Source organism: Rhinolophus hipposideros (assembly GCF_964194185.1).
Source record: "Rhinolophus hipposideros genome assembly, chromosome: 17".
Taxonomy (NCBI): domain Eukaryota; kingdom Metazoa; phylum Chordata; class Mammalia; order Chiroptera; family Rhinolophidae; genus Rhinolophus; species Rhinolophus hipposideros.
This window is the reverse complement of record NC_138063.1, coordinates 56,066,127-56,083,731: the sequence shown is the minus strand read 5'-3', so window position 1 is coordinate 56,083,731 and position 17,605 is coordinate 56,066,127. Positions and strand designations below refer to the sequence as shown.

General features: G+C 38.9%; 1 protein-coding gene across 2 annotated transcripts in view; it reads left to right on the top strand.

The window, feature by feature from the left end:
• ALDH1L1 (aldehyde dehydrogenase 1 family member L1) overlaps positions 1–17,605 on the top strand; it is a 199,998-nt gene that overhangs the window by 64,899 nt on the left and 117,494 nt on the right. The window lies entirely within an intron of this gene.

The following is a 17,605-nucleotide window of genomic DNA, read 5'->3' as shown; positions in this document are numbered from 1 at the left end:
GTCTAGGTAGCGGTGCACTGTGGCCTTTCCCTATGTTCGGGACCTTAGAAAAGACACTCCCCCAGGGGACCCTGCCTGTGGGAGGGACAAGCGTGCTGCCTACCAGGTGCCAAGCTGAACATGCTGATTGCAGGAGGGGAGTCAGTTTTGCACCCTCCAAACAGCACTTAGAGGAATGGGACACCTGTGGCTGACCACCTGGCAGCTTACCTGAGCCTCTGCCATCTTCTAGAGCACCATCCCTTGGTAGGTTGCAACACTACCACATGAGAACAAGGGACTCAGAGCTGCTGCTCCTGCACAGCACAACACAGCTCCCCTCCAGGCGGGACCTGGTAGCTGGGTCCTGAGGAGACAATCCTAGGTGGGGGTTTAGGGTAGGAGGCCTGGGAAGCCATTGCAGGCCTAATGCTGCTAGGGCCGCCCCACAGCGTCTCCATGTCCTCCCTCTATCCCTCCGCGTCCCTATTCTTTCTGCCTAAGGTAACACCCACGCACCGCCTGGGTCAAGGACACTGAATGGTGCCAACTCAAAAAAGAGGCAAAGGCTGGAAGGCTGCCAGATGGCCCACGTGGGGCTCTGTAGTCCCCTTTTTCCGGCTTCTCCCCATCATTGCACCCGATATTTCTGTGGCCAAGGGCCAAGGTTGCCTGAGGACCCACCCATTGCTCCTCAACTATAACAACAGCCCCACCAGGTGGCTACTAGACTCTACCTTCCAGCTTCCAAAGGAGTCTTTTTTTGCACTCCTTTAGTTTTCAACAAGGAATACGTGCCCAGTGTAGAAAACAAAAAACAATATTCTGGAAAGAAAAAGATAATTGCAGTCATAAAACAAAACAAAACAAAAAAACAGACCCCAAAAACTCTACCCAGCGACTTTCAGGCTTTTACACTGCAAGTACACAAACATTTTAAGGTGCTTGCACACACTCCTTAAAAAATTATAGTGGTGTTTTTCCTGTTGGGTGTTTTGGCGTGTAAATTCCTGGGCATGAAACAGATTACACTGTCATTTATAACTGCTGCATGGCTTACCCAGTGTGAATGTGTTATTTAAAAATACTCACGTCTTTATTTGCTTGTTCAAACATAAATTAGAAGTGAAATTGCTCAGTCAGAAAAAAAAGAACTATTTTTAGGATTTTGATATTTATTACACCAATTTATCAGTGCACTAAATTATCAACTTATCATATACCACTATCAGAGTTATGTAAGATTGTCTATTTCCCTATAACCTGGCCAACATAGGATATTTATGTTGTTTTAAATATCTTCCAATTTTATAGGAGAAAAATAGTTTTGTTTTATTATTAAATCAAGTTTTTGATTACTTATGATTTGAACGTGTTTGTTTCTTTTTCTTTTGGCAAATTGCTTCAGAGACATGTAAAATCTTCATGTATGAAAGTTTATTATATATTTTCTTTTACATTTGTTTTTTAGTATAAGGCTTGTAAAGCCCAGTATTTACTAGTATTTTCTCATATTTCATGTTTTTTTGCTATATTTGATATTTTAAATATTTAGTTTTAATCCAATTTAACTGTATTTTGGAGTAAGATGTGAACTCTAGAGCTAGATTTTATTAATTAATTAATTTATCTATTAATTAAATTAATACACTATATTTTAGAACAAATTTGAGTTTACAGAAAAATTGAGGAGAGAGCACAGAGAGTTCTCATATATTCCCCCAGGTCTACCCCCCACCACCCCACTTTCCTTTATTATTAACTTCTTGCATTGGCATTAGTGTGGTACATTTGTTATTCTTAGTAATTCAATGTTGATACATTATATTAACTAAAGTCCACAAGTTTACATTAGGATTCTCTCTTTTGTTGTATATCATATGGGATTTGACAGATATATAACGACCTGCATTTGTCGTTATAGTAGATAATGGCTTATCTACTGTAAAAAATATCTTGTGTGCTCCACCGGTTCGTTCCTCCTTTTTCCTCACAAACCCCTGGTATCCACAAATCTTTTTACTTTCTCCCTAGTTTTGCCATTTTGAGACTGCCATATAGTTGGAATTGTACAGTATGTATGCTTTTAAATTGGCTTCTTTTACTAAGTAATATGCATCTAAGGTTCCTCTATGTCTCTTTGGGGCTTCATAAATAATTTCTTTTTAGCACTGAGTAATATACAATTGTCTGGATGTACCACAGTACAGGACATGTATCCATGTACCTACTGATGGACATCTTGATTGCTTCCAAGTTTTACTAATTATGAGCAAAGCTGCCATAAATCCATGTGCAGGTTTTTGTGTAGATGTAAATTTTCAACTCATTTAAGTGAATACCAAGCAGTGTGATTGCTGGATTGTATGGAAACAGTATTATTAGTTTTGTAAAATACTGCCAAACTATTTTCCAAAGTGGCTGTACCATTTTGCATTCCCACCAGCAATGAATGAGAGTTCCTGTTGCTCCACATCTTTGTCAGCACTTGGTGTCGTCAATGTTTTGGATTGTAGTCATTCTGATATTTGTGTACAAGTATTTCACAGTTGTTTAAATTTGCAATCCCTAATGACATACGATGTTGAGCATCTTTTCATATGCTTATTTTCCATCTGCATACCTTCTTTGGTGAGATGTCTGTTCAGATCTTTCCCCCATATTTTTTTTTATAGTTTTATTTTATTTTATTTTTACATCCCTCACACCGTGAACCCCCCTCCCCCCATCCACCACCACCCCGACCTCACACCGAGCCATCACATTATACACATAAAATTATAGTTGGCATTCATTAATGTCCAGTCTCTGGTGTACAATGCCATGACCATGACCAGGCATCCACAGCATCCCTGAGGTGGTCTCTCAAACAGGACACATGTCCATCGGACACCCAACAAAATCCCCAAACACTATTGAATAAGTTCCCCAAAGTAATTCTCAAAAAACCCTGAGGCCATCCTGTGGTCACCAGCCGTCCCCCAATCCCTTAACCCGTCCCCCCATCCCCAACCTCCTCCCCCCCGCCCATCTAACAACTCTCGGTTTTTTGTGTCCCCAAAACTGTTTCTGATTAGTTCATACACATATTCTTTTCTTTAGATTCCGCATATAAGTGAGATCATATGGTACTTGTCTTTCTCTTTCTGACTTATTTCACTTAACATAATGTTCTCTAGATCCATTCATGTTGTTGCAAATGATAAGATTTCTTTTTTCTTTATGGCTGCGTAGTACTCCATTGTATAAATGTACCACTGCTTCTTAATCCAGTCATCGACCAATGGGCATTTCGGTTGTTTCCATATCTTGGCTATTGTGTAAAGTGCTGCAATAAACATAGGAGTGCATACAGATTTTTGAATTGGAGTTTTGGATTTCTCCGGGTAGATGCCTAGGAGTGGAATTACTGGATCATACGGTAGTTCTATCTTCAGATTCCTGAGATACCTCCATAACTGTTTTCCATATGGCTGCACTAATCTGCAATCCCACCAACAGTGCACTAGCGTTCCCTTTTCTCCACATCCCCGCCAGCATTTGTTGTTTGTTGATTTATTGATGATAGCCATTTTGACTGGGGTGAGATGGTATCTCATTGTGGTTTTTATTTGCATTTCTCTGATGGTTAGTGAGGTTGAGCATTTCTTCATATGTCTTCTTGCCTTCTGTATGTCCTTTTTAGAAAAATGTCTCCTCAAGTCCTCTGCCCATTTTTTAATTGGGTTGTTTGTTTTTTGGAGTTGAGTTGAGTAAGTTTTTTATAGATTTGTGATATTAATCCCTTATCAGATATATCATTGGCAAATATTTTTTCCCATTCAGTAGGATCCCTTTTTGTTTTATTGATGGTTTCCTTTGCTGTGAAAAAACTTTTTAGTTTGATGTAACCCCACATGTTTATTTTTTGTCTTACTTCCCTCGCGCGAGGGGATATATCAGTGAAAATCTTACTCCGGGTAATGTCCATGAAGTTTCTTCCTATATTTTCTTCAAGATATTTTATGGTTTCAGATTTATATTTAAGTCTTTAAGCCATTTTGAATTTATTTTTGTATATGGTGTAAGGAGGTGGTCCAGCTTCATTTTCTTGCATGTGTCTCTCCAGGTTTCCCAACAGCACTTATTGAACAGACTGTCTTTACCCCATCGTACATTCTTGCTTCCATTGTCGTAGATTAGATGGGCATATAGGCCTGGATTCACTTCTGGGCTCTCTATTCTGTTCCATTGATCTATGTGTCTATTTTTATGCCAGTACCATGCTGTTTTGATTACTGTAGCCTTGTAGTATAGTTTGAAATCAGGTATCGTTATACCTCCCACTTTGTTCTTATTTCTCAAGATTGCTGAGGCTATCCGTGGTTTTTTATGGTCCCATATAAATTTCAGGATTATATGTTCTATTTCTGTGAAAAACGTCGTTGGTAGTTTGATAGGAATTGCATTGAATATGTATATAGCCTTAGGCAGTATGGACATTTTAACTATATTAATTCTTCCTATCCATGAACATGGAATGTGTTTCCATCTATTTATGTCTTCTTTCATTTCTTTCTTCAGTGTCGTATAATTTTCTGAGTACAGATCTTTTACATCTTTGGTTAGATTTATTCCCAGATATTTTATAGTCTTTGGAGCAATTGTAAATGGAATTGTTTTTTTAAATTTCTCCTTCTGATATTTTATCATTGGTATATACAAATGCAACTGATTTCCGAATATTAATTTTATATCCTGCTACTTCACTAAATTCATCTATCAGTTCTAGTAGTTTCTTGGTGGAGTCTTTAGGGTTCTCTATATATAGTATAATATCATCTGCATATAGTGATAATTTTACTTCCTCCTTAGCAATTTGGATGCCTTTTATTTCTTTCTCTTGTCTGATTGCTGTGGCTAGAACTTCCAGCACTATGTTGAATAGAAGTGGAGAAAGTGGGCAACCTTGTCTTGTTCCTGATCTTAGGGGGAATGGTTTTAGCTTTTCCCCATTTAGTATGATGTTAGATGTGGGTTTGTCATATATGGCCTTTATTATGTTAAGATATGATCCCTCTATTCCCACTTTCTTAAGGGTTTTTATCATAAAAGGTTGCTGTATTTTATCAAATGCTTTTTCTGCATCTATTGATATGATCATGTGATTTTTATTTTTCATTTTGTTAATGTGGTGTATCACATTAATTGATTTGCGGATGTTGAACCACCCCTGCATACCAGGGATGAATCCCACTTGATCATGGTGTATGATCTTTTTAATGTATTGCTGAATTCTGTTTGCTAATATTTTGTTGAGAATTTTTGCATCTATGTTCATTAGAGATATCGGCCTGTAGTTTTCTTTTTTTGTGGTGTCTTTGTCTGCTTTTGGGATCAGAGTGATAGTGGCTTTGTAAAAAGTGTTTGGGAGTCTTCCTTCCTTCTGGATTTTTTGGAAGAGCTTGAGGAGAATAGGTGATAATTCTTTTTTGAATGTTTTGAAAAATTCACCTGTAAAGCCATCTGGTCCAGGGCTTTTGTTTGTTGGGAGATTATTCATTACTGATTCAATTTCCCTGGTGGTAATCAGACTGTTCAGGCTTTCTGTTTCTTCTTGAGTTAGCCTTGGAAGGTTGTGCGCCTCTAGAAAATTGTCCATTTCTTCCAGATTGTCAAATTTGTTGGCATATAGTTGTTCATAGTAATTTCTTAAAATTTTTTGTATTTCTGTGGTGTCTGTTGTCACTTCTCCTCTTTCATTTCTGATTTTATTAATTTGGGTCCTCTCTCTCCTTTTTTTAATGAGTCTGGCTAAAGGTTTGTCAATTTTGTTTATCTTCTCGAAGAACCAGCTCTTGGATTCATTGATCTTTTGTATTGTTTTTCTGGTTTCTATTTCATTTATTTCTGCTCTGATCCTTATTATCTCCTTCCTTGTGCTCACTTTGGGCTTAATTTGCTGTTCTTTTTCCAGATCCCTTAAGTGTGAAGATAAACTGTCAATTAGTGATGTTTCTTGTTTCTTTAGGTAGGCCTGCAGTGCTATGAACTTCCCTCTTAGGACTGCTTTCGCAGCATCCCATAGATTTTGGGTCATCGTGTTCTCATTCTCATTTGTCTCGAGATATCTTTTGATTTCTTCTTTGATCTGCTCCTTGACCCATTCATTATTTAGTAACATGTTATTCAGCTTCCATGAATTGGTGTGTCTTCCTGGTTATTTTTCCCTGTAGTTCATTTCTAATTTCATAGCACTGTGGTCAGAGAAGACAACTGGTATGATTTCAATTTTCTTAAATTTATCAAGGCTTGTTTTGTGTCCTAACATATGATCTATCTTGGAAAATGTTCCATGTGCACTTGAGAAGAACGTGTATTCTGCAGCATTGGGGTGAAATGCTCTGAAAATATCAATTAAATCCAACTGCTCCAAAGTATCATTTAAGGCTGTTGTTTCCATGTTGATTTTCTGTCTGGAGGACCTGTCCCTTGTTGTCAGAGGTGTGTTGAAGTCCCCTACTATGATAGTGTTGCTGTTGAGCTCTGTCTTTATGTCCATCAGTAACTGTTTTATATATTTAGTTGCGCCTATGTTAGGTGCATAGAAGTTTACTAGGGTTATGTCCTCTTGTCGGATTGATCCCTTTATTATTATATAGTGCCCATCTTTGTCTTTTAATACGTTCTTCATTTTAAAGTCTGTTTTGTCAGATATAAGTATTGCAACTCCAGCTTTTTTCTCACTTCCATTTGCATGAAATATCTTACTCCAACCGTTCACTTTCAGCCTGTGTGTGTCTTTTGATCTGAGATGAGTCTCTTGTATACAGCATATACAAGGGTCTTGCTTCCTTATCCACTCAGCCACCCTATGTCTCTTGATTGGAGCATTTAATCCGTTTACATTTAAAGTGATTATTGATAGGTACATAGTTATTGCCGTTTTTAAATTTGTAGTAAATTGTTTTCATCTTTCTTCTATTTACAGAAGTCCTTTTAGTATTTCTTGCAATGCTGGCTTGGTTGTAATAAATTCTTTCACTTTGTTCTTTTCTGGGAAGCTCTTTATTTCTCCATCAACTTTAAATGATAGCCTTGCTGGATAAAGCAATTTAGGTTGTAGGCCTTTATGTTCCATCACTTTGAGTATCTCCTGCCACTCCCTCCTGGCCTTCAATGTTTCTGTAGAAAAGTCATTTGATAGCCTTATGGGAGTACCCTTGTACGTAACCTTCTGCCTTTCTCTTGCTGCTTTTAAGATTCTCTCTTTGTCTTTAAGCTTTGCCATTTTAACTATAATGTGTCTTGGTGTGGGCCTGTTTGGGTTTATCCTGGTTGGAACTCTCTGCACTTCCTGGGCTTGTATGTTGGTTTCCTTCAACAGGTTAGGGAAGTTTTCAGACATTATTACCTCAAATATGTTCTCAATCCCTTGCTTCCTCTCTTCGCCTTCTGGTATTCCTATGATGCGCACGTTGTTGCGCTTGATGTTATCCCAGAGGTCTCTTAACCCATCTTCATTGTTTTTTATTCTTTTTTCTTTCTGTAGTTCAGTTTGAGTGATCTCTGCTAACTTGTCTTCTAAGTCGCTGATTCGATCCTCTGCTTCATCTAACCTGCAGGTCATTCCTTCAAGTGAGTTCTTAATTTCGGTAATTGTGTTCTTTAGTTCTAGCTGGTTGTTCGTTAAGATTTCTACATCCTTTTTTAGTTCTAACTGGTTGTTCTTTATGATTTCTATATCCTTCTTTATGTCTTCTCTAAGCTCCTTAAACATTCTTATCACCAGTGTTCTGAACTCTGTCTCTGACAGGTTGGTTACCTCTGCTTCATTTGGTTCCAGTTGTGGAGGTTTCTTCTGTTCTTTTATTTGGGACATGTTTCTTTGTCTCCCCATTCTGACTGACTCTCTGTGTTTGCTTTGATGTAGTAGGAAGATCCCCTAGAGCTCTTAGTTCTTGCTGGGTTATCTTACGTAGTATGTGTCCTTTATATTTGACTTGGACTACTTCGTTCTTCTCCTTTGCCTGTGCTCCACAGGTGGTCCGTGTGTTTAGTATATTGTCCTGTTCAAGAAGAACTTTAATTGCTTTTTGCTTGTGAGTAGGTGGGTTTAACTCCTAGGCCGTCTAGTTGTGAAACTTGGCTCTGCCCACCGCAGGGTGTTCTGATGGGTGAGGGTTGGCCACTTAAATGAGGTTTGGCCTCTATGGGCTCTTGTGCCTTCAGAGAATTCCCTCTGGGTGTGTGACTTGTTGGTCAAACCCGGTAGTACTCTGGTTTGGTCCAGAGTTGGCTTCTGGATATGTTGAATCTTGTGCCTCTTAAGCTGGGCCCTGTTAGGGCAGTTTCAGCACAAATCAAGTTACCAAGTACAACAACAACAACAACAACAACAAAGGAAACAAATCAAGTACATTCACATGTAAAATACAACCGACAATACCCACTCAACATAGGCAAAGATATCAAAGAAAAAAAGGCAGCGATGGTCACCTGGTGCCCAGAGTGAATTTGGGAGTGTAGATTTAAATGCGAGGGGCTGAGGGGTCTGGATGACAGTTTTCAGAGAGACCGTGCAGTTTCTGTCCTTTCCTGCACAAATGCACGCTGAGAGTAGCTCCACCAGCCCTGTGCCCAGTACTCCTGAGTCTTAGGGCCCTACTTCCGTGGGTGTGTGGGAGGGGGCAGGCGGGAGATCTCTAAGCTGCTGAAAGCTGGGAGTTGGGTCTGCCGCTTGCTGCTGAACTCAGGGAGTGCTTCCGCGGTTGCCCTTGCCCCGCCCCAGGCCAGCCAGAAAGGGTGGGGGCTGGGGATGGAGAGGTCTTCTCTCTCCCAGGCCAGCCATGACACACTCCTCCCGCAGGCCCGAAAAGGCGTGGCTGGGGGTGTGGGAGTCTCCTCTCTCCTCGTCCAGAGAAAATCCCCTCCTCCCAGCCTCTTCCGAAGGTCAGAGCTGGCTGCCAATCTTCCCAGCGCCTGAGCACAGACGACCCTCTGTAATCTGACACTACTTCTCAGTTCAAGGGTCAGTTTAAGTCTCTGGAAGGGCGGGGGGAGGATTCGAAAAGCGCGGTGAGGGGTGTGGCGTCTGAGTTCTTTGTCTGCTCTAGGGCCAATGAGCTGCCCGCTCCGGTGGGAGCGATCAGCTGTGGTATGCAGGGAAAGAGCCCACCTCCTGGACCCTGTGCTCTCTGCTGCACCCTGGGCTCCCGTGGGACTCTAGAGCCCTGGGTGCTGTGGGCACGCTGCAGGGCCGCGGCTCTACGGTGACGGGTGGGGAGAGTGCGGCGCGTTTCCTCTTGCCCTCCTCCTCGCTCCTCCCCTACTTGCCCAACTAGCGCACCCCAAAGCAAACCTTCCACGAGTCTCCGCTCTGTCCTGAGATTCCTGCAGAGGTCGCCGCCCGGCCTGGGCTCTTCCACGAATCTGCGCTCCGTCCTGGGCGCCGCGGCGGCGGTGGGGTGGGGAGCGTGCTTCCACTTCGCTGTCCTGCCTCCTCCCCCGCTCGCAATCAGCGCTCACCTTCAGGTAATTCCTCCACGAGTCTCCCCGCTGTTCTGCGTGTTCTATATCTCCCTGTGTCTTTAGAGCTGCGGTTTACCGCCGCCGCAGCAGCTGCCGCCGGCCTGATTCCACCACGAGACCGCGCGTTTCCACTCTGCTCCTTTCCTTCTTCCTCTGCTCACCCAATTTGCGCACCTTCAAGTAATCCTTCCACGAGTCTCTTAGAAGTCTCTTAGCTGTTCTGCGTGATGAGCAAAGAGTTGTTTGATGGGTTATATGTCCCATTTGTAATAAAATCCGGAGGAGAACTCAGAAAATGTGCCCCGCTGCCGCCATTCCTATGACATCACCCTCTTTCCCCCATTTTTTAATTGGATAATTTGTTATCTTAGTTTTGAGTTTTAAGGATTCTTTGAATATCAGTCATTTATCAGATATGTGTTTTGCAAAGTTTTTCCTATCTATGGCTTCTTTTTATTCTCTTAAATAGTGTCTTCTACAGAGCAGAAGTTTTAATTTTTTTTCTTTTTTTTTAAATTTACTGGGTTGACAATTGTTAGTGAAATTACATAGATTTCAGGTGTACAATTCTGTATTACATCATCTATAAATCCCACTGTGTTTTCACCACCCAGAGTCTGTTCTCCTTCCATCACCATATATTTGATCCCCCTTACCCTCATCTCCCTCCCCCCACCCCCCTTACCCTCTAGTAACCACTAAACTATTGTCTATGAGTTTTTGTTTCTCATTTGTTTGTCTTGTTCTTTTGTTGTTTTTAGTTTATATACCACATATCAGTGAAATCACAGGGTTCTCTGCTTTTTCTGTCTGACTTATTTCGCCTAGCATTATACTCTCAAGATCCATCCATGTTGTCACAAATGTTCCTATATCATCTTTTCTTACTGCCGAAAAGTATTCCATTGTGTATATATACCACAACTTCTTTATCCAGTCATCTATCGAAGGACATTTTGGTTGTTTCCATGTCTTGGCCACCGTAAACAAAACTGCAATGAACATTGGAGCACACGTGTCTTTATGTATAAATGTTTTCAATTTTTGGGGGTAGGTACCCAGGAGAGGGATTGCTGGGTCATATGGTAATTCTATTTGTAATTTTTTGAGGAACCTCCACACTGCCTTCCATAACGGCTGCACCAGTCTGCATTCCCACCAACAGTGTATGAGGGTTCCTTTTTCTCCACAGACTCTCCAACACTTGTTACTGTTTGTCTTGTTGATGATAGCCATTCTAACTGGGGTGAGGTGATACCTCATTATGGTTTTTATTTGCATTTCTCTGATAATTAATGATGCTCAGCATTTTTTCATATGTCTATTTGCCATTTGTATGTCCTCTTTGGAGAAATGTCTTTTCAGGTCCTCTTCCCATTTTTCAATTGGGTTCAATTTGTTTTTTGTTGTTGAGCTTTTGAAGTTTTAAAGCTCTTTCTGCACTAGATTCAGAGCCCGTATGTTTCAGCAGTTCTGTTTATTCCTGCAGGGATTGGCCCAGATAGGTGGGGCCACGGGCAGCGTGAGTCATGAGAGGTGGCCCAGAGCAATGGCTGCAACCACCACCACAGCCGGTCCTGCTTCCACAGCTCCCTCCCCTTTGCCGGATCTAGTTGGGCTGCAAATCTGTGTCTGCGGTCCACAGTTCTCAGAACAGCAAATATTCTGTTCTTTTTTTTTAATTAAATTTATTAGGGTGACAATTGTTAGTAAATTTACATAGATTTCAGGTGTACAATTAAATATTCTGTTCTTTTGATCTGACACTGCTACTGTTCCGCTTCTAGCACCGGTCGGGTGGGGGCGGGGCGAGCTCTGGGCGGGTAGGGAGGGGGCGGCTAGTCTCCGTGCCTAAGACTCCTGTTCTCTGCTCGGCAGTGAGGCATTAAACCACCATTTTCAGCCTTTTTTTCCTCAGTCTTTTCAACGAGGTCTCTGCCTTGAGCATTGGGTTCAGCCGTGTTATATGCTGCCCCCTCAGCCATGTGGGCCTAGCAATCCGAGTTCTTCCCTCTCCCGCAGCTGTGGTAGTTCCAGGAATCAGCGAGCTCGGAGCACTGAGCTAGATCTGCATTCTGCGCCCGCGCGGCTCCGTCTCCACACTTCTCCCTTCCGTCCTCCCCCACTCTCACGATTCTTTCACCTTTAGGTGAATTCAGTAGGGGGCCTCCTCATCTTGCCTGTCTGCTGTGCAGGGAGTCCTTTGTGGAGTTATTGTTGTTCGATTAGTTTTAAATTCCAGGGGAGCTTTACAGCGGCTCACCTCACGCCACCATTTTGATAACATCTGCAGGTTTTAAATTTTAATGAAGTCCAATTCATTATTTTTTTTCTTTCATGAATTGTGCTTTTGGTGCTGTACCTGAAAACTCAAACCCAAGGTCACCTACATATTCTCTTATATTATCTTCTAGGACTTTTACAGTTCTACATTTTATATTTAGGTTTATTAATAAGTTTGAGTCATTTTTTGCATATATGTATTCAATTGTTCAAGAATCATTTGTTGAAAAGTCTATCTTTTCTCCACTGTATTACCTTTGCTCCTTTGTCAAAAAAACAGTTTATTTCTGGGTTCTCTGTTCTGTCTATTGATCTACTTGTCTATTGTTTTCCTAATACCATAGTGTCTTGATTACTGTAGATTCATAGTAAGTCTTAAAGTCATATAGTTTCAGCCCTTTGACTTTGCTCCTCTCCTTCAATATTGTATTGAATATTTCAGATCTTTTGTCTTTCCACATAAACTTTAGAATCAGTTTGTTGATATCCACACGATAACATGTTGGGATATAATTTCTTTTTAATTGGGGAATATTGGGGAACAGTGTGTTTTTCCAGGACCCATCAGCTCCAAGTCAAGTTGTGTGTTTTTTTTACAATCTAGTTGTGGAGGGCCCAGCTCAGCTCCAAGTCAAGTCATTGTTTTCAACCTAGTTGTGGAGGATGCAACTCAGCTCTGAGTCAAGTCATTGTTTTCAATTTAGTTGTGGAGTCGTTGTTTTTCAATCTAGTTATAGACAGCACAGCTCACTAGCCCATGTGGGAATCAAACTGGGGATCTGGGTGTTATGAGCACTGCACTTTAGCCAACTGAGCCAACAGGCTGCCCACCAGCAGCTCAGCTCCAAGTCAAGCCAGTGTTTTCACTCTAAATGTGGAGGGTGCAGATCACTAGCCCATGTGGGAATCGACCTGGTGACCTGGGTGTTATGAGCACTGCACTCTAACCAACTGAGCCAACTGGCTGCTCCCTAACTTGTTGGAATTTTAATTGATATTGTGTCAAATCTATAGATCAAGTTAGACAGAACAGATATCTTGACAATATTGAGTTTTCCTATCCATGTTATATGGAATATCTCTCCATTTATTTAGGTTTTATTTGGTTTCTTTCATCAGAGTCTTGTGGTTTTTCTCATAGAGATATTTTACATATTTTGTTAGATTTATACCTAAATAATTTCAATTTTTGGTGCTAACATAAATGTTATGGTGTTTTTTAATTTCAAATATTAATCATTAATTGCTGACATATAAGAACTAATTGACTTTTGCATATTAAATTTGTATCCTGTAACCTTGCTATGATTGCTTATTATTTCCAGGAGTCTTTGATTCTTTGAGATATTTTGCATAGACAATCATGTCATCTGTGAAAAAAGTTTATTTTTTCCTTCCCAATCTGTATACATTTTATTTTCTATTCTGTGTTATTCTGTTAGAATTTTAAGTAGGATGTTGAATAGGAGTAATGAGGGAACACCTTTGCTCTACTCCTAATCTTAGTGGGAAAGCTTCTAGTTTCTCACCATTAAGTATGATGTTAGCTATTAGCATATGTTAGCTAAATATTAATGTATATATTAGCAAATATTAACATATATTAGCTAAAAACGTATATTAGCGATACATTTTTGTAGATGTCTTCAAGTGAAATTCCTCTCTATTCTTAATTTGCTTAGAATTTTTACATTAATGAGTGTTTGATTTTGTAAAATGTTTTTTTACACCTATTTATGTGTTCATATGATTTTTCTATTTTAGCTTGTTGATGTGATCAATTACAATAATTGATTTTTGAATGTTCGATACCTAGAATAAATCTCACTTGCTTGTGGTGGATAATACATTTTATACATTATCCATTTGCTGATATATTGTTGAGGATTTTAATATCTATGTTCATGAAAGATATTGGTGTGAACTTTCCCTTTCTTGTACTATGTTTGGTTTTTTATTAGGGCAATGCTCCCCTGATAGAAAAAGTTAGAAAATATTCCCTATGTTTTTATTTTCTGAAACAGATTGCAGAGAATTGGTATAATTTCTTCCTTAAATGTTTGGTGCTTTCTGTTTTGAGATGGTATTAATTATTGATTCAATATATTTAACAAGTATAGGCCTATTTAGATTATGTATTTCTCCCTGTGTGAGTTTTGGTAAATTGTGTATTTCAAGAAATTGTTCCATTTCATTTAACTTATCAAATTTGTGGGTGTGGCATTATTTATAATATTTTTTATTATTATTTTAATAACTATGGGATCAGTAATGACGGCCCTTCTCTCATATTTAATATTAGTAATTTGTGTATTTTCTGTTTTTTTTTCTGAGTCTGACTATAGACATCAATTTTATTCATGTTTCAAAAGAAACTTCTTTTGGTTTTGTTATTTTTCTCTATTGATTTACTGTTTTCAATTTCATTGATTTCTGCTCTACTTTTTTTCTGTCTTTTGAAAATAACTTTACTTTCCATAGAACTTGGAATAGTACATAGATTATAATGAGAACCCAATGCGTTTGATTGATCGATGTTGGAAAACAGAAATAGCTGTGAATTATGGTTGGAGTAATTTCTCTTTGCTGAGCAGAATATTAATATCAAATACAATGCTTCATTGTAATCTTTCCATTCTAATTCCCAGTTTATTTGTTCTCAAACAAGCATTTAAAAAAATGCATCTCAAAAATAGTCCGAGGAATACTGGTTACATTTACAATAAATTTTCTCCTGTATTATTTTCTTTAATGATGTCTTCAAAAAAAGATCTATAAATGCATAGCCTTTGCCAATTAATTATCCAGTAAGATTTTTATTAGTTTCAAGGGCACAAAACAAAGTAATACTTAGACGTTTATCATTTATATCCCTCACACTGTGTCAACGCCCCTCCCCCATCCACTATCCCTGTAACATCACACAGAGCCATTACTTTTCCACTGTCTCTATTCCTAATGCTATACTCCACTTCTTGTAAATATATATATATATATATATATACACACACACACACACACACACACACACACACACACATATATATAAACTTGTAGTTGGCATTCACTATTGTTCAGCTTTGGCTTCAGTGTACAGTGCAATGATCAGGAATCTACATCTTTCCTGAGGTGGTCTCCCAAACGAGACAAGTGTCCATCGGATACCCTACAAAATATGTTTACAACATTATTGATTACATACCCCAAATTAACTTTCATAACCCTGTGGCAATCTTGTGGTTACCAGCTGCTTTCTAATCCCCTGACTTTCCCTTTTATCCCCACCCCCCTCCCATCTAGCAACCCTCAGTTTTTCCTCTTTGTCTCTGAAACTGTTTCTGATTAGTTCATTCACTTATTCTTTTCTTTAGATTCCACATATCAGGGAGATCATATGGTACTTGTCTTTCTCTGTCTGACTTATTTCATTTAACGTAATGTTCTCTAGGTCCATCCATGTTGTTGCAAATGGTAAGAGTTCTTTCTTCTTTATGGTTGCGTAATACTCCATTGTATAAATGTACCACAGTTTCTTAATCCAGTCGTCTACTGATGGCCATGTCAGTTGTTTCCATGTCTTGGCTATTGTGTATAGTGCTGCAATAAACATAGGAGTGCATAAAGTTTTTTGAATTAGAGTTTTGGATTTCTCTGGATAGATACCTAGGAGTGGAATTGCTGGATCATAAGGTAGTTCCATTTTCAGATTTTTGAGATACTTCCATACTGTTTTCCACAGTGGCTGCACCAATCTAGAATCCCACCAACAGTGCACAAGCGTTCCCTTTTCTCCACATCCGCGCCAGCCCTTGTTATTCGTTGATTTATTGATTATAGCCATTTTGACTGGGGTGAGGTGGTATCTCATTGTGGTTTTTATTTGCATTTCTCTGATGGTTAGTGAGGTTGAGCATTTTTTCATATGTCTGTTTGCCATCTGTATGTCCTTTTCAGAAAAATGTCTCTTCATGTCCTCTGCCCATTTTTCAACTGTGTTTGTACGATAGTGGCCTCGTAAAAAGTGTTTTTTTGGAGTTGAGTTGAGTGAGGTTTTTTTTTTTATAAATTTGTGATATTAACCCCTTATCAGATACATCATTGGCAAATATCTTTTCCCATTCAGTAGGATCACTTTTTGTTTTATTGATGGTTTCCTTTGCTGTGAAAAAACTTTTTAGTTTGATGTAATCCCACCATGTTTATTTTTTCTCTTACTTCCCTTGCGTGAGGGGATGTATCAGTAAAAATCTTACTCTGGATAATGTCTGTAAAGTTTCTTCCTATATTTTCTTCTAGGAATTTTATGGTTTCAGATCTTACATTTAAGTCTTTAAGCCATTTTGAATTTATTTTTATATATGGGGTAAGAAGGTGGTCCAGCTTCATTTTTTTCCATGTGTCTGTCCAGGTTTCCCAGCACCATTTATTGAATACACTGTCTTTACCCCACCATACATTCTTGCTTCCATTGTTGTAGGTTAAATGGCCATCTAGGCATGGATTTATTTCTGGACTCTCTATTCTGTTCCATTTATCTATGTGTCTGTTTTTATGCCAGTACCATGCTATTTTGATTACTGTAAGCTTGTAGTATAATTTGATGTCAGGTATCCTTATACCTCCCACTTTGTTCTTATTTCTCAAGATTTTTGAGGCTAAGTGGGTCTTTTATGGTTCCATATAAATTTTAGGATTATATGTTCTATTTCTGTGAAAAACATCGTTGGTAGTTTGATAGAAATTGCATTGAATATGTATGTGGCCTTAGGCAGTATGGACATTTTAACTATATTAATTCTTCCTATCCATGAACATAGTGTGTGTTTCCATCTATTTGTATCTTCTTTCATTTCTTTCTTCAGTGTCTTATAATTTTCTGAGTACAGATTTTTTACTTCTTTGATTAAATTTATTCCCAGGTATTTTATAGTCTTTGAAGCAATTGTAAATGGCATTGTTTTTTTTTTTAATTTCTCCTTCTGATGTTTTATTATTGGCATATACAAGTGTAACTGATTTCTGAGTATTAATTTTGTATCCTGCTACGCTACTAAATTCATCTATCAGCTCTAATAGTTTCTTGGTGGAGTATTTACGGTTCTCTCTATATAGTATCATATCATCTGCATATAGTGATAATTTTACTTCCTCCTTACCGATTTGGATGCCTTTTATTTCTTTTTCTTTTCTGATTGCTGTGGCTAGAACCTCCAGCACGATGTTGAATATAATTGGAGAAAATGGGCAACCTTGCCTTGTTCCTCATCTTAAGGGGAATGGTTTTAGCTTTTCCCTATTGAGTATGATGCTAGCTGTGGGTTTACCATATATGGCCTTTATTATGTTGAGATATGATCCCTCTATTCCCACTTACTTAAGGGTTTTTATCATAAATGGCTGCTGGATTTTATCAAATGCTTTTTCTGCATCTAGTCATATGATCATATGATTTTTGTTTTTCATTTTGTTAATGTGGTGTATCACAATAATTGATTTGCAGATGTTGAACCACCTTTGTATACCAGGGATGAATCCCACTGTTGAATTCTGTTTGCTAATATTTTGTTCAGGATTTTTGCATTTATGTTCATTAGAGATATCGGCCTCTATTTTCTTTTTTTTGTGGTATCTTTATCTGATTTTGGGATCAGGGTGATAGTGGCCTCATAAAAAGTGTTTGGGAGTCTTCCTTCCTTCTGGATTTTTTGGAAGAGCTTGAGGAGAATAGGTGATAATTCTTTTTTGAACGTTTTGTAAAATTCACCTGTAAAGCCATCTGGTCCAGGGCTTTTGTTTGTTGGGAGATTGTTGATTACTGATTCAATTTCCCTGG